General features: G+C 40.0%; 1 protein-coding gene across 2 annotated transcripts in view; it reads right to left on the reverse strand.

The window, feature by feature from the left end:
* The window catches only part of LMNTD1 (lamin tail domain containing 1), a 505,938-nt gene that overhangs the window by 170,734 nt on the left and 316,520 nt on the right, over nt 1–18,684 (reverse strand). For both annotated transcript variants that reach the window (XM_025283405.3, XM_045165327.1), the window contains one exon: nt 4,191–4,292. The gene's annotated coding sequence lies outside the window, so the exon portion shown is untranslated. The remainder of the gene's footprint in view (nt 1–4,190; nt 4,293–18,684) is intronic.

The following is an 18,684-nucleotide window of genomic DNA, read 5'->3' on the forward strand; positions in this document are numbered from 1 at the left end:
TGATGATGTTACCTTACATGGCAAAGGGGTTCTGCAGGTCCTGCTGGGCTCCTTGCCCTCTGGTCCAGCCCCCACGTTGTGGTCCTGTCCTGCCTGTCCTGCTCCTGTCCTGTCTCTGGCTCTTCCTGCCCAGCTCCTTCCCACGCTGCCCACGGTGCCCAGGAGCGCCATGGGGACCCCCTTATGGAGCCAGCAGTGCACAGGCTCAAGTCCTGCTATCCTCCTGGGCACCTCCTCTTTATGAATCAGTTGACTTGAAGATAAGATTATCAAGGCAGACCTAACCTAACTGTGGTTGCTGTTGTTCAGTTGCTCAGTCTTGTCTGACTCTTTGTGACACTATGGACTGCAGTGTGCCAGCCTTCCCTGTCCTTCACCATCTCCTGGAGCTTGCTCAAATCATGTCCATTGGGTGAGTGATGCCATCTAACCATTTTGTTCTCTGTCATCCCCTTCTGCTTCTTCCTTCAGTCTTCCCCAGCATCAGGGTCTCTTCTAATGAGACAGCTCTTCACATCAGGTGGCCAAAGTATTGGAGCTTCAGCTTCAGCATCAGTCCTTCCAATAAGGATTGATTGGTTTGATCCCCTTATTTATGTGAACCAATTAAAAGCACAGTGTTTTCTGGTCAGAGACTTGCCAGGGTGCAGATTCAATGTGCCATTACTGGCTTGAGGATGAAAGATGCCATACCAAAAAGGCCTGAGAAGAGCCCATAGGACTCTAAGGGCCAAGCCCTGGCACACAGCCAGTAAGAAAACAGAAACTAAGTCCTATGATCATAAGGAGACACGTTCTGCTAATAACCAGTGAGCTCTGAAAAGAACTTCAAATCCTAAATAAGAATAGCAGCTGACGCCTTGATTTCAGCCTGGTGAGATACTCAGCAGGGTATGCAGGAGCACCATGCCCACACATCTGACCTATAGAAACTGAGAGATGATACATTGTGGTTTTAAGATGCTGAGTTTGTGTTAATTTGTTTGCAGCAACAGAAAACAACCGGTGCACACTTACTCATATTTTGGTAGCTCTGTGTTGGCAGTTGCTAGAACCCGCTTGGCTCTGCTCCATGTGCCTTCACATTCTGGAACCCACACTGAAGAAGCTTCTCTATTTGGGACATTCATGTGACAGAGGGAAAAGAGCAAGCAAGGTAGACAGAAACCCACATTGCCTCTTAAAGCATGTAGTGTTCATCTTATCTGCTCACACTCCAGTGGTCAAAGCAGGCCACATGGCCAGACCCAAAAGCAATGGGACAGGATGTATAGTCTTATAGGAAAGGTGAGATCGAGTAATACTGAAAAACCATGCAATCTATCACCATGGAATGTTAGAACTGTGGCCTAATTGGAAAGAGCAGAGTCTATGGGGTCAGAAAGGCCACATATGAATCTTGGTACCACCACCTTACTGGCTGTGTGACCATGAAGTTAGGATATTTCTCTGACCCTTGGTCTCTTAAATGGCAAACACCTATATCTTACAGGATTGTTGTGAATGTTAAATGTACCAGTATGATTCCTGATAGATACTCTAACATGTGTTCATAAATATTAGCCTCAGTCTCTTACCTTGGGGATTAACCAGAATGTAATTCTTCCAAGGGGAGCAATCAGGGAAAGAAAATCATATCTAAACCCACCTCTTTTTCCCACATTTTTCTAATAAACTAATGCAGAGTCCAAAATGTATAACTCCTTTATACACTATATCTTTTGACTGTTGTAGTAACAAATGGCTTGGGCTTCCTTGATAGCTCAAATGGTAAAGAATCTGCTGGAAATGCAGGAGACCTAGGTTCAATCCCTGGGTCAGGAAGATACCCTGGAAAAGGGAATTTCTACCCACTGCATTTTGTATTTTCAAGAGTTGCCAGTATTCTTGTCTGGAGCATTCCATGGACAGAGGAGCCTGGTGGCTAAAGTCCATTTGAAAAGAGTCGGACACAACTGATTGACTAATGCTTTCTTCACTTTTCATTTATTTTTTCAGTAACAAATGGCTTAGAGTAAAGAGAATATAATATTGCTCTTCTGAATGGGATTGTTGAATGCAATCAACATGTGAGGTTGGATTACTTTATAATTATGTTTCTAAATTGATGACTCACTTTAACACCTAATTGTGGCTATGTTGTTATAAAGCCATAGTTACTACAGGTGGAAAACTGGCAAATGAGTCAATAATATTTTGTCCTCAGAATGTTTAGATTTTCTTTTTAACTTGCCTAGGTGGTTTTCAATGTATTTCAGGTTTCTAGTTCACAAATACCTCTTTTAAAGTAACTATTATTAATTATTTTTAAGCCCCAATCCAATATTTAGGGTTTTAACTCTTTTTTAATCACATAAAAAATAACAATCTATCTCTTTCTCTCTTACACACACACACACACACAAAGAAATTAGTGCACTTTCTTCAGCAGAAGAAAAGTGTCAAGTCACTCAAAAACTTTTCAGATGGGGATTTCCCTGATTGTCCTGTGGTTAGGAATCCACCTGCAAATGCAGGGGACATGAGTTTGATCCCTGGTCAGGGAACTAGATCCCACATGGGATGAATCAACTGGGCCCATGTGCCACAGTTTCTGAGCCTGCACTCTGGAGCCCACAAGCTTCAACTACTGAAGCCTGCATGCCCTAGAGCCAACACTCTGCAACGAAAGAGGCCACCATGAGGAGAAGCCTGGTGCACTGCAGCTAGAGAGCAGCCCCTGCTCACCACAACTGGAGAGAGCTAGTGCACAGCAATGAAGATCCAGTGCAGCCAAAAATAAACAAATAAATAAATGTATCAGATGAAGATAACTACAGTCAACATTTTGGTGTGTAGTCTTCCAATTTTTTTTTCCTGAATAGATAATATATAGACTGCATGTGTGTGTGTGTATATATAAACATATGCTATATGTGTGTGTGTATATGTTTGTATTTCTGTATGTTTACATATATTTCTCAAAAATGGAGCTATATATTATACTTATTTTTAACCTGCTTTTTCATGTAGTTATATACATATATACCATGGCTACAGTCCATAGGGTGGCAAAGAGTCAGACAAGACTGAAGCAACTTAGCACACATACACACACACACACACACACACACACACATACAACATTACTTTAATAATTTCATTTAATTATTTTATGTGTATTTTCCAGCTAGTATATTACTATTGAATATTTAGGTTATTTGTTAATTTTCTATTATTTACTCTGAAAGTGAGTTTCCACTAGCCCATATATATGAATTAGAGGGAGTCAGGGCATAGTGCTTGCTGGCCAGAGCACCCATTGATTTTAGCCCTGCTGATGGGGCAAGTCTGTTCTTTATATATATATATATAATATATATATATATTATATATTCTTGAAATGTTAAAAAAAAAAAAATAAACAGAATCCCTCTTAGATTGGATGAGGCTTTTCTTGAAATTTTAAGCCATTTTGTATTATCAAGAGTTGCCAGACAGAGATTTCCTTGGTCGAATGGTTAAGAACCCACCTTCCAATGCAGGGGACACAGGTTCAATTCCTAGTCAGGGAACTAAGATTCCATATGCCACTGAGCAACTGAGCCCACAAGCCACATCTAGAGAATCCGTACACCACAGCAAAAGGTCCTGAATGATGCAACTGAGATTCCCTGTGCCACAACTAAGACCCAATGCAGCCAAATAAATAAATAGAGTTGCCAGATGGCACATAAGAGGACCAACATCTTGGTTTATTACCTGTCTTTCCCGTGAGTTGTCCTTATTGAGCTGTTAATTTCTCCATGAAAGGGCATCAAAACTGATTAAAGTTCTATGACTTTAGGTCAGAGATGAATTTAGTGCCCCACATCCACTGTCATCTCAAAGATGCTCATGATTAAAGCACTCAGGTGATGTCTTTCCTTATTTATTGAAAATAAAAATGGAAAAAGAGAGCCTTGTGTTCTGATTCTTTTTTTGCTTCAGATCAAGAAAATAATTGCTTTTAAGTCCCTAAAAGAACTTGTAGTAATGACTCTTGAAAGCCCTGAATGAAGCCATTGTTATAGAAACATGACTGCCTTTATGGGTGAAACAATTACATTTTTATACTACATGGAATTAAATGGAAGTTTCTATTTGCCTCTGTTAAGAAATCCCTTTGGAGAGACTGGGAGCCAATTACCCAGGAGCTGGTGGACACTGACCTCTAGCCAGCCCGCCTGGTCCCAGCCTTCTGTTGTCTCTTCCTGGGCTCCAACTGGAGCTCTTCTGATGAATGCACTATTGTTGGTCTCTTCAGAGAGGAGCTGTGAAAGGAAAGGGAAGATTATTGGTAAGTGGGTAGGAAAATGTTCCAACAAAAGAATGAAATGAAGTAATTAGCTTCCTTCTATATATAAGCACCAGCCTTGCTGCTAACTCTTCAGGCTGTAGAAAGTAAGGAAAACAATGACATTCCTGATGCATGGAGAGTCACCTGCAGCCATTGACCAATCACAGGTAAGGCCACTCTCTTCTTTACCCTGGGGAAAATGGGAGGTGTGTTAGCGTTAGTTGCTCAGTCATGTCCAACTCTTTGTGACTCCAAGTACTGTAACCTGCCAGGCTCCTCTGTTTATGGGATTCTCAAGTCAAGAATACTGGAGTGGATTGCCATTTCCTTCTCTAAGAATGGCTCCCATTTTAAAAGGTTTTAATCAGATGAGAACTATCCTAGGATAAATTTGCAGTCATCCCACCCCAGGGTGACGTATATATATACTTTTTATTTCCATCATGGTTTATCACAGGATACTGAATATAGTTCCTTGTGCTATACAGTAGGGCCTTGATGTTTATCCATCCTATTTATAATAGCTTACATCTGCTAGCCCCAACTTCCCAGTCCATCACTTTCCCTTCCCCCTCCCCTTTGGCAGTCACAAGTCTGTTCTCTATATCTATGAGTCTGTTTCTTGTGATAGATTTATTCGTGCCATGCTTTAGATTTAAAATGGGAGCCATTCTTGAATGGAAGGACTATGTAAAATGACAAGCCCTAAAGCGGATAATTCTTTTTAACATGATATGACCTTTTTAAAGGGCATCTCTATGGCTCAGCTGGTAAAGAACCTACATGTCAATGCAGGAGACACAAGAGACGCAGGCCATCCCTGGATTAAGAAGATACCAGGGAGAAGGGAATGGCTACCCACTCCAGTATTCTTGCCTGGAGAATTCCATGGACAGAGGAGACTGGCAGTCTACAGTCCATGGGGTTGCAAAGAGTCAGACACAACTGAATGACTAACACTGACTTACTTGGTTTAACAGGCTGGGGATTTTAAAACGTTATACACACTTATCTTAGATATTATAGTTTAACCTAAGACATATATGAGTACATTCAGCAATTGTATAATAGAATAGAATGCCAAGGCCCTTCCTCTGAGTGTCTGCTAATTAGAATTGTATCATTTGTCTTGTAAGAACCACACTCAAGCTTCTGTTTCCTTAAAGTGCAGCAAAAAGCAATCTGAGTGCAGAATCTTAGATACGTTTACAAACTTTTCCCAAGCATGTCTGGTTCGCCTGTCCTATACTGATTTGGATTATATTTTCAGGCCACTCACTCTCACCAAGTCTTTCCAAGGAATCTCAACTTAGTTTTCACAGGAACAACTCTATTTTACACTCAAGGTTTCATTGGTTTATATAATATGTAATTAAATGCTGTAACATAATGAACAGTACAAGTGCATTGATTGGCTCACTGATAAAATACAACTGTTTCTTGGTAAAGATACAATGAAATTGATGGGACCAGGGCGATTCAATGTACCAGACCTCTGCTAATCTCCAATGATGAGTGTGAACAAAGACTGGGAAGTGTTGTTAATGAGGTGATTTGGTTATTTGGGAATTGGAATGTAAGCTAGAGCAACAGTAGGGCTTTCCAGGTGGTGCTAACAGTAAAGTACCCGCCTGCCAATGCAGAGGACTTGAGTTCAATCCCTGGGTTGAGAAGCTCCTCTGGAGGACAGCATGGCAACCCACTCCAGTATTCTTGCCTGGAGAATCCCACGGACAGAGGAGCCTGGCGGGCTACAGTCCATAGAGTTGCACAGAGTCGGACACAAATGAAGCGACTTAGCACTCATACACAGAGCAGCAGTAGTAAAAGTAGTAGGAAAAGATAGGAGAGGACAAATTGAAATGACAGAAACTTTGGAAATAAACAGGCTTGAGTTCAAATTCTGACTTCATTGCTTAGCTGTGAACCTCAAAGTTTCTGCTTACTTACATGTAAAACAAGAATAATGTGGTGCAGTGAAAGATTAGGAAAACACAGCTAATGTGCTTAGCAGTGTGCCTAACACAAGTAAGTAATCAATATAATATTATCAGTAGAATTTCATGTTGAATTGAGGAAATTGAAGACTCAAAGATGATTCCTTATTGTCTACCTTGCCTAAATAAATGATAATAAGATAAAAAGGATAACACCACTAATTAAAATAGGAAAACCAAGAGGAGAAACAAGAGAAGAACTGAACATATTTTCAGGCTGAGGGGAGGGAATCAGTAGCAAGAGAAATTTTTTTTTTTTTAATTAGAAATCAAATATGTTTTTCTCTATTGTATGAGATTGTGGGTGGTTTTTGCATTCATCTTTGTTCCTTTCTGTATCTTCCAATTTTCTACATTGAGTGTATAAATACTGGGCTCAAAAAAAAAAAAAAAGGAAAGAAAAACACCATTTCCTTCAACACGAGATATGAGATGGGGGTAGTCTATGAGACAGTGCTCCAGGAAAAGTGGAATGGGGTGGGATGGGGACACAGAGGGAGGAGAAAAAATCTTGGGAAGGGGAGAGAGAGATTTCTTCCACTAAGGCAAGAAAGAAAAGAGAATGAATGAAGGTTCAGAGAAGTTCTAAACTGGGGGTAAGAAAATTTGAGGAAAATCACAGCCTTTGGCTTTTATCTTTTTAAGTAAATTAAGAGCCAAGGTAGTTTGCTAAAACTGAGGAGGGAAGAAAGAACCAGAAATATGCAAAGAGTTTCTGCTGTATATTTCAGGAAACCCTAACTCAGTGCTCTATAGTGACCTTAATGGGAAGGAAATCCAAAAAAAGGGTGGGGGGGTATATGTTACATAAATCTAGTTCACTTTGCTGTGCAGTAGAAACTAACACATTACAATCAAACAAAGCAACTATACTCCAATAAAAATTAAATTTAAGAAATAAATAAAAATACTGACAGCTGTTGAACTTAAATAGGAAGGCAAGTGACAGGTGGGAAAGATACGTTGTAAGGAAGCTTGGGTCCTAGGAGACCGAGGAGGCCAAGTTTGGGTTTCTTGAAAAGCCTATTTTCAACAGGAACTAATATGTATCTTGCGGTTGCCATGGAGCTGAATAGAATAAGGAGGTCAAAAGGTATTAATAATAATGTTTATAGTATATAATATTATTTATAGTATAATTAGGAGGTTAAAAGAGAATACTATTTGTGCTAGTGTATGCTTTTCCTTTAATACATTTATATTTTTAAAGGGCTTTTAATGGCATTACTGAAACTACAATAAAGTGAAGAAAAGAAATATGGAGAGAGTAAAAACGTTTTTAAAACTTAATATGAGGAACAGAAAAAGGTTCAATTTGAAATTGATACAATATTCCCGAAGAGCCAGGAGGTGCAGCTGAGGTTGGAAAATATGTGTGCATAGTGGTCAGTGGCCGAGTTACCTCTGTGGCTGCAGCTGACCATCTGGAAAGGGGAGTGGCAGCTAGAACTGGCCGGGCAGATGGGGCAGGAGAAATGGGTGTGGACATTTAGGAGAATCCTCCCCCTTCCCAGTCTGCACTTCCTCCTCATCTCTCACAGACAACGACTACCATGTCTTCTGTTGCTCCTCGCAGAAAGCCCGGGATCACGCTAGCCTTCTCCTTCAGGAACCCCCACCTAAACAGTCCCCAGGTCCTGTCCATTTTGTCTCCTAACAGTACACCCCTCTTCACTGTCATGCAGCTGCAGACGCTGTTGTCCTCTCGCCCTGTGGCCTCGGCCTCTAACTGCTCGGCCAGGTCCGCTTCTGCTTCACTCAGTTCCATTCTTTGCACTGTCCTGGTCTTTAAGAATCACATCAGGAACTGGTTCACCCTTTTAAGACCCATAAAGAGCTTCTGGTTTCTCTTAGAATAAGGACCAATGTTCCCAATATAACTCACCAGGTCCTCACGGTCTGGCTCTTATGATATCCCAGATTCACCTGGCAGAGGCCAGCCCCCACAGCCCCGCTCTCTATTCTCTGGGCACAAGGGCCTTCTCTTTGCTCCTTAAAGACACGGAGACAAAAAGTGACCCACGGAGACAGAGATGGGGTGGAGTCTCATGTAATCAGATGGAGTCTCATATAATCAGATGCTATGGGCTTCCTAAGGAAGAGAGAAATAAACTAAATTGTGGAGCTTTCCAGGTGGCTTGATCACTACTTCAAGAATAAGAACACTGCTTCTTGAACAAGAATGTGCTTGTGAACGCTGGAGACACAAGAGACCCAGATTCGGTCCCCTGGTTGGGAAGATCCCTTGCAGTAGGAAGTGGCAACCTATTCCAGTATTCTTGCTGGGAAATCCCATGGACAGAGGAGGCTGGTGGGCTACAGTCCATGGGACACAAAGAATCAGATATGATTGAGTGACTAAGTACATAGCACAAATTAAAATTTAAAAACAAAGACTGAGCCCTGACTTAAAGGGGTTAAACAATTTAAACTAGAGAGGAAAATGGTGTTTATTGATTGGCCTTCCCTTACACCCTCCACCCTGGATGCACAGTGCTTAGGGAGCTCGTGGGGAAGTTCAGATCTGTTTTAAGTACAGATCTTAGTTCAGATCTGTACCATTTACAGACACAGGTTCCTCCAAGACAATTTTCTCTGAGTGTGTTCCCTGAATGTCCCAAAGGCATTTCCACCCCAGCAACCCCATCCCACATCTACCCTCTACCCCATCCATCTCCAGAAGCTACACCTATGCCACAGCAGAACTGTCTTGGATCTTCCTACACCTGGTACTACTGACCTTACCCTCCAGTCCTCTCTCAGCCAGGCTCTCAGCTTGTCTGGATATGGCATCTGCTCCCAGCCTAATTGCACTCCCGACCAGTCTGTCCTCCCATTCATTCTCCTCTCAGATACTGGGCTGATCCTTCTATAATATCAATTTGACCATGTCGCTCTCAGGATGAAAAAAGAAAAAAAAAAGAAGAAGAAGAAGAAGTAGTAGAATGTAAGAAAAAATGTTGGCACTGCTCCCAAGGAGTAGGGAGGGAAAGAGGGATGACCTCTGAAAGTACTGTGATTTCAGTAGGGTGATCAGAGGAAAGCCAAATTTTAGTTGATTGTACTCTTAGTTTTTCATTCATTTAATTAGATAATATCATAAGTTCAATATTTCTCTAAATACCTGTGAAAGGTCTGAGGTTCTGAAGATCATATGTACCTGTTAGTACTAAAGGGCAGACTCTTTCTAAAATGAGCCATAGATTTCTGCAAAGCTTAATTTACCTTCCACAAAAAAAAATGTCAGAAAAGAAAAATCTCAGACCTTTTGTTTCACAAGAGTAGTATGACACTGTGGATGGTCACTGAAGAAAAAAAATCTCTTGAAAATCGGTTGAAACTCAGTAATGACTTCAAGTAAGATCACCAAATATGTGCAAGTGACATTCTCACATTTCCACACTCGGTGGGTGACTCAGCCCTTGTTCAGCAGGGTTGTAGGGACAAATCACTGCAGACTCGCGATTACATTATACAAGCTGGATGATCAGAGTCCTCTTCTCTAGTTGGCGTGTGTGTGTGCATACTCAGTTGCTTCAGTCATGTCTCTTTGCGACCCTGTGGATTTTAGCCCACCAGTGTCCTCTGTCCATGGGATTCTCCAGGCAAGAACACTGGAGTGGGTTGCCATGCCCTCCTCCAGGGGATCGTCCCAACCCAGGGATTGAAACCAGGTCTCCTGTACTGCAGGCTTATTCTTTACTGCTCAGCCACCTGGGAAGCCCTTTCTAGGGGGCAAAGGCTTAAAAGAACTGTGCTTCAAACAGCATGTTTGTTTAGTTTCAAAGAGCCTTATTTGCAGGGACCGTAGGAAGGGAGCCTCTTTCTAATTTCTTCATGTAAATGCCAAAGCACTTTTCAAATGTTATGAGAGCATCCACTTGAACTGCTGTATGTGGACAAGTGAATGGTGTTTTCAAGTAACTCCTCAAATTATGACCCCAGACCTGGTCAATAAAGGCATTCAGGAATTGTCTAGAGCCTCAGGCTGCACATATCATTTGTCTAAGTGGATGCCTGACATTCAAGCCTGAGCCTAAACTGGGTTCAGATGTTCTGGATGTGTAAAAAGTGATACCCAGAAGCATCCTTTGGAGAACTCAGACCTATCTTATTTAAATAAAAAAATTTAATTTAAGTATAGTTGGCATACAACATTATACTAGTTTCAAGTGCACAACGTAGTGATTCAACATTTATATACTTTACAAATTGATCACAATGGTAAGTCCAATAAGCATCTGTCACAACACAAAGTTATTACAATAGTATTGACTATATTCCCTTTGCTGTATATTATATCCCTATGACTTACTTATTTTATAACTAGAAGTTTATACCTCTTGATTCCCCTCACCTATTTCGCCCAACCCCAGATCCCTTCCCCTCTGGTGATCACCAATTTGTTCTCTGTATATATGAGCCTGTTTCTAGTTTGCTGGTTGGTTTTTTTTTCTTAGATCCCACCTCCAAGTGAAATCGTACGGTACTTGTCTTTCTCTGGCTTTATTTCATTTAGCATAATACCCTTTAGTACACTCGTGTTATTGCAAATGGCAAGATTTCATTCTTCTTATGACTGAGTAATATTCATATATATATATACTCAATCTTCTTTATCCATTCATCCACTGATGAATACGTAGGTTGCTTTCATACCTTGCTTATTGTCAATAATGCTGCAGTGAACACAGAGATGTATGTATTAATATCTTTTTAATTAGTGTTTTCATTTTCTTTAGATAAATACCCAGTGGTGAAATTTCTGTTTTATTTTTAATAAAGTTTTATTTTTAATTTTTTGGAGACTCCTCCATACTGTTTCCAGAAACACATCTGCAGGTAGAATATAGGAATGGTTCTCAGTGCAGTTTGGTAGCTGTCTTGTACTCACCATCATGAGTCACAACTGGATGAAGGAGAGAGAGGAGCTGGAGCTGTGATTTGGCTTTTAAGACACATGACCCAAAGAGTTGAGGGGACATCCCCTCTCCCCTCACTCCAGACCTCCATTCATCATTAGTGCTGCAAGAGAACTTTAATGGCATCTTCCAGTGTGAGATGGATGGCCAGAGCCATGAAGAGTCACACACGATGGCAAGAGGGAACTTGCTCATGGTGGACTGTGAGCAATCCTTATAGAGGGTCATTCTGCAGAGACAGTAAAAATCTAAAATAATTCATAATTTCTGGCCTGGTTGGCTGATAGGTGGTGGTATCACTTCCTGAAGTAGAGAATAAAAGAGAAGGAGATGATGGCCAACTCAGCTTTGGAGATGTTGAGTTTAAGATGACTATGAAATTTCCAGGGAAAGGTGTAAAGAGAGCTTTAGAGAGAGTCTTGGGTAGAGCTATAAATTTAGTGTCATAAGTTTAGAGATGTCAGTTAAAGTCATGGCTGTTGAGGAGATGGTCTAGAGAAAGTACATGAGGAGAGCAAAAAAGACTGCAAAACCCCAAGACTGTCCATATTAAAAGGAGCAGCAAGAAGTGAGCTTAATAGAGTGATAATTAAATAACTGGGTAAGCCTACCTAGGGATGTAAGAAGAAGATCTGGGAAAGTTGCTCCTCAAGAAAGTCAACTTATAATCTACATAGTTGTTTTTGGAACATTATACCACTTCTTTGTTTCTAGATCTTTCCTTTTAGACAAACTGACCATAGAGTATTAAATCTGAAACTGGACACTCAAGTTAAAGAAATAATTGTTAGGACTTTAAGGATATAAATAAGTATATAAACCTTAGCAGTAAATAATCTGCCTGCCAATGCAGGAGAGGGTTTGATCTCTGGGTCAGGAAAATCCCCTGGAGAGGGAAATGGCAGCCCACTCCAGTATTCTTTCCTGGGAAATCCCATGAACAGAGGAGCCTGGTGGGCTAGTGTCCATGGGGTTGCAAAAAGTCAGACACGACTTAGCAACTGAAAAACGACAACAACAACAACAAATAAACCTTACATAAATTAGGATATGTTTAAGGATATAAACCAGTTAAGCCAGGACATAATAAACCGTCATTAGCTGAAGCATCGCAGTGTTAAGTCCTAGAAATTTTATTTCTTTTAAAAAATTGATTGTCCAGAGCCACAATAATTGGTGCTTAAAAGTGATTAATCTCTTTATTTCCCCTCCAGTCATTTGAAACCTTCTATAAGATGCCCTAGTGGAGAAAGTGCAATATTTCAATGGAGACTTTACAAGGGCGTTTGTTTTGCAAGGTTTTAGAGTGTGATGGCGCAGTTCTCAGCATCATAATTCAACAACCAGCCTCCTGCAAATCAGACGTTTTTATGCAGGTTCAGAAGCTATGCAGGACCGTGAACTCCAGTACTGAAATTTCAGAGAGCAACTCTTTCATTTTCTTTTAACTGGAAAATAAACAGACTGCTATCTTCTTTATAAAAGTAAGTCCTGCTGCTGCTTAGTTGCTCCGTCATGTCTGACTCTTTGCGACCCTATGGACTGTAGCCCACCAGGCTCCTCTGTCCATAGGATTCTCCAGACAAAGATACTGGAGTGGGTTGTTATTCCCTCCTCCAGGGGAGCTTTCCAACCCAGGAATAGAACCCATGTCTCTTACATCTCCTGCAGTGGCAGACAGATTCTTTACCACTAGCACCACCTGGGAATCCCGCTAGAGGCTGCAGCAACCCTGAAACTCTGCTTTCTGCCTCCCAGGTGGATTCTGACAGCCCTGGAATTGGCACAGGTCTCCCTGGGTCAGGCCGACATCACTAAGGGCACCAATATCAGATTAATTACACTGCCCTCTGATCTGACTTGCTAAGAATAAAAATCTGATGGGTCCCTGATGAATCTCAAACTATATGATTAACATCTAATGTGTGAGAACACTTCACTCTACATCAAAACTGTATCATCAGTTATCCATGTGAACACTTGATGAAGAGAATGAACTTTTAAAATATGTTCAGATTGCATGGATGCAGTGCCAGAGTATTTACCTTTGCAAATAATCATTTTTCAGTAAAGGTAGCTTCACCACTTGTCCAGGTTTACCCATGACTCATCCAGTTTTAGACTGATAATCCTGCAAACTGAGATGGTTGGTCACCCTAGGAAAATGAATCAATCTCTCTTGTTGGTCCTATTCTGAAAAATGAGAAAGGACCCAGTTATAACTATATATAAAAATACAACCTGATGATTCTATTTTTAATTGCAGCCTCTTCTTGCTTACTTAGCATACTGTAGCTATACTTCCAGCTAAATGGGATCCTTTCCACATAAATCTTTCCCCCTTTTAAGGGACTTCTTCCATTACTTATGTGACACTTTCTGTTCCTAAGACCATAATTAACACTGCCTTCTAGATTGTACCAGATCATTCTGACCCAGACAGTGACCCTAGCTCCACAGGGAAGCCTTTTATTCAAGCCTAGCAGTTGTCCTGGTTTACTCATCACTTTAACTGCTGCATTGCAGAGTCGCGTTTCTCCATCCTACAAGTGAGTGTTTTAAGTGTTTGAACCAGGGAGGGAACAGAAACTCAAATGCTAGGTTAAGCTACATAAATAGGTGTTTTGTTTTTTTTTCTATTTATCAGTCCCTAGCATCTAAATTTGCTAAGTATACACTGTGAATCTCCAAAGAAATCAAATACATTCAGTATTTCACAAACATATTTGACCACGGATGTCACTTGAATAGCTTGTGGAATTCATGTCTAGCTGTAGAAAGTTTGAGAAGCACTAGTATAAGTGGAAAAGCACAGACTTTGCTGCCATAGAGCTCTGGGTTCAAATCTTAGCTCCAGTGCTTTTTAGTTACATGCCTCATTCACTTAACCTATCAGTAAATCCTTTCTTTAATTCAGTTTCCAAGTTATTATAAAAAAAAGATGTAAGGAGAGAGGACATTTAAAGGCAACTTCTGTTTCCTCTTTTGCATATCAGGTACCTACCTACTGGGGCTCCTGTAAGGAGTTATAAGCTTGTGTATGAAACGCACCTGCCATACTACCTCAGAAGATGATGGTGTAAATGTAACATGAATATCTTATCCCAGTGACTATAGGTTCATGAGACATTAATGGACCAAAGCTAAAACAAAGAGCAGAAGTGTTGCTTTTTCTGCTCTTTGACAGCAGAATTCTGTCACTTCAGAATTCCATCCCTTTGAGGCTTGATATTTTTATCATTTTACTGTTAACAAATCATCCTTAGCAGACATTGCTTACTTACTGTTAACAAATCACCCCTTTGCAGACATTGCTTAAAAGATAATGGAAGCAAGTACCATACCATTTTGATTACTGTAGCTTTGTAGTATAGCCTGAATTCAGGGAGCCTGATTCCTCCAGTTTCATTTTTCTTTCTCAGGATTGCTTTGGTTATTTGGGTTTTTTGACTTTCCAAACAAATTAATTCCATACAATTTTTTTCTTCCAGTTCTGTGAAAATAGGCATTGGTAATTGGTAGAGATTACACTGAACCTATAGATTACTTTGAGTATTGTCATTTTCACAATATTGATTCTTCCAGTCCAAGAACATGGTATATCTCTCCATCTATTTGCATCAATTTTGATTTCTTTCATCAGTATCTTATAGCTTCTGAAGTATAGGTCTTTTGCCTCCTTAGGTAGGTTTATTTCTAGGTATTTTATTCTTTTTGATGTGATGGTAAATGGGATTGTTTCCTTAATTTCTCTTTCTGACCTTTCATTGTTAGTATATAGGAATGCAAGAGATTTCTGTGTATTAATTTTGTATCCAGAAATTTTACCAAAGGCATTGATGAGTTCTAGTAGTTTTCTGGTAGCATCTTTAGGATTTTCTATTTATGGTATCATATCATCTTCAAACGAAGTGACAGTTTTACATCTTCTTTTCCAATTTGGATTCCTATTATTTCTTTTCTTCTCTGATTGCTGTGGCTGGGACTTCCAAACCTATGTTGAATAATAGTGGCAACAGCGGACATCCCCATCTTGTTCCTGATCTTACAGCAAATGCTTTCAGCCTTTCACTGTTGAGAATGATGCTAGCTTTGGGTTTGTCAGATACAGCTGTTATTATGTTGAATAAGTTCTCTCTATATAGATCAATGGAACCAGATAGAAAGCCCAGAAATAGACCCACACACTTATGGACAATTAATCTACAACAGAAGATGCAAGAATATACAATGAAGAAAAGACAGTCCTCTCAATAAGTGGTGCTGGGAAAACTGGACAGCTACATGTGAAAAAATGAAATTAGAACATTCTCTAATACCATTCACAAAAATAAACTCAAAGTAGATGAAAGACCTAAATGTAAGGCCAGACACTATAAATCTCTTAGAGGAAAACATAGGAAGAACACTTTTGATATAAATTTCAGCAGTTTCTTTTTCATTTTTTATTTTGTTTTGAACTTTTTTTTTTATATTGGGGTATAACCTATTAACAATGTTGTGATAGTTTCAGGTGAAGAGAGAAGGGACTCACCCATACATAAACATGTATCCATTTTCCCCCAAGTCCCTTCCCATCCAGGCTACCACATAACATTGAGCAGAGTTCCATGTGCTATATAATAGGTCTTTGTGGATTATCCATTTTAAATATAGAAGTGTGTGTACATGACCATCCCAAACTTCCTAACTATCCCTTCCCCCAGCAACCATAAGTTCATTTTCTAAGTCTGTGAGCCTTTCTGTTTTGTAAATAAGTTCATTTGTATCATTTCTTTTTAGATTCCACATATAAGGGATGTCATACAATATTTCTCCTCTGTCTGACTTACTTCACTCAGTATGACATTATCTAGGTCCATCTATGTTGCTGCAAATGGCATTATTTCCTTCTTTTTAATGGCTGAGTAATATCCCATATATGTACCACATCTTTTTTATCCATTCCTCTGTTGATGGACATTTAGGTTGCTTCCATGTCTTAGCTATTGTAAATAGTGCTGCAATGAATACTGGGATGCATATATCCTTTCAGATCATGTTTTTCTCCAGATATATGCCTAGAAGTGGGAATGCACGGTCATATGATAGCGCTGTGTTTATTTTTTTTTCATTTCATATATGATATTATACATGTTTTAAAGGAAACTCCATACTGTTCTCCATAGTGGCTATACAAATTTTCATTCCCACCAACAATGAAGGAGGCTTCCCTTCTCTCCACACCCTCTCCAACATTTATTTTTTGTGGATTTTTTTTTTTTTTATGATAGCCATTCTGGCTGGTGTGAGGTGATATCTCATTGTAGTTTTGATTTGCATTTATCTAATAATTAGTGATGTTGTACATGTTTTCATGTGCCTACTGGTCATTTGTACATCTTTGGAAAAATATCCATTCAGGTCTTCTGCTCATTTGTTGACTGGGTTGTTTGTTTTGATGCTGTTACACATCATGAACTGTTTGTAAATTTTGGAGACTAATACTTTGTTGGGTACCATGAGAACCCCATGAACAGTATGAAAAGGCAAAATGATAAGATACTTAAAGAGGAACTCCCCAGGTCAGTAGGTGCCCAATATGCTACTGGAGATCAGTGGAGAAATAACTCCAGAAAGAATGAAGAGATGGAGCCAAAGCAAAAACAATACCCAGTTGTGGATGTGACTGGTGATAGAAGCAAGGTCCGATGCTGTAAAGAGCACTATTGCCTAGGAACCTGGAATGTTAGTTCCATGAATCAAGGCAAATTGGAAGTGGTCAAACAGGAGATGGCAAGAGTGAACGTCGACATTCTAGGAATCAGCGAACTAAAATGGACTGGAATGGGTGAATTTAACTCAGATGACCATTATATCTACTACTGTGGGCAGGAATCCCTCAGAAGACATGGAGTAGCCATCGTGGTCAACAAAAGAGTCCAAAATGCAGTACTTGGATGCAATCTCAAAAACGACAGAATGATCTCTGTTCGTTTCCAAGGAAAACCATTGAATATCACAGTAATCCAAGTCTATGGCCCAACCAATAATGCTTAAGAAGCTGAAGTTGAAAGGTTCTATGAAGACCTACAAGACCTTTTAGAACTAACACCCAAAAAAGATGTCCTTTTCATTATAGGGGACTGGAATGCAAAAGTAGGAAGTCAAGAAACACCTGGAGTAACAGGCAAATTTGGCCTTGGAATACGGAATGAAGCAGGGCAAAGGCTAATAGAGTTTTGCCAAGAGAAAGCACTGGTCATAGCAAACACCCTCTTCCAACAACACAAGAGAAGACTCTACACATGGACATCACCAGATGGTCAACACTGAAATCAGATTGATTCTATTTGTTGCAGGCAAAGATGGAGAAGCTCTATACAGTCAGCAAAAACAAGACCAGGAGCTGACTGTGGCTCAGACCATGAACTCCTTATTGCCAAATTCAGACTTAAATTGAAGAAAGTAGGGAAAACCACTAGACCATTCAGGTATGACCTAAATCAAATCCCTTATGATTATACAGTGGAAGTAAGAAATAGATTAAAGGGACTAGATCTGATAGAGTGCCTGATGAACTACGGACTGAGGTTCATGACATTGTACAGGAGACAGGGATCAAGACCATCCCCATGGAAAATAAAAGCAAAAAAGCAAAATGGCTGTCTGGGGAGGCCTTACAAAAAGCTGTGAAAAGAAGAGAAGCAAAAAGCAAAGGAGAAAAGGAAAGATATAAGTATCTGAATGCAGAGTTCCAAAGAATAGCAAGGAGAGATAAGAAAGCCTTCCTCAGAGATCAATGCAAAGAAATAGAGGAAACCAACAGAATGGGAAAGACTAAAGATCTCTTCAAGAAAATTAGAGATACCAAGGGAACCATTTCATGCAAAGATGGGCTCAATAAAGGACAGAAATGGTATGGACCTAACAGAAGCAGAAGATATTAAGAAAAGGTAGCAAGAATACAAGAAGAACTGTACAAAAAAGATCTTCATGACCAAGATAATCACGATGGTGTGATCACTGACCTAGAGCCAGACATCCTGGAATGTGAAGTCAAGTGGGCCTTAGAAAGCATCATTACAAACAAAGCTAGTGGAGGTGATGGCATTCCAGTTGAGCTATTTCAAAGCCTGAAAGATGATGCTATGAAAGTGCTGCACTCAATATGCCAGTGAATTTGGAAAACTCAGCCTTGGCCACAGGACTGGAAAAGGTCAGTTTCATTCCAATCCCAAAGAAAGGCAATGCCAAAGAATGCTCAAATGACAGCACAATTGCACTCATCTAACAAACTAGTAAAGTAATGCTCAAAATTCTCCAAGCCAGGCTTCAGCAATACGTGAGCCGTGAACTTCCAGATGTTCACTGGTTTTAGAAAAGGCAGAGGAACCAGAGATCAAATTGTCAACATCCGCTAGATCATCAAAAAAGCAAGAGAGTTCCAGAAAAACATCTATTTCTG

Source organism: Bubalus bubalis, chromosome 4, assembly GCF_019923935.1.
Source record: "Bubalus bubalis isolate 160015118507 breed Murrah chromosome 4, NDDB_SH_1, whole genome shotgun sequence".
Lineage (NCBI taxonomy): Eukaryota > Metazoa > Chordata > Mammalia > Artiodactyla > Bovidae > Bubalus > Bubalus bubalis.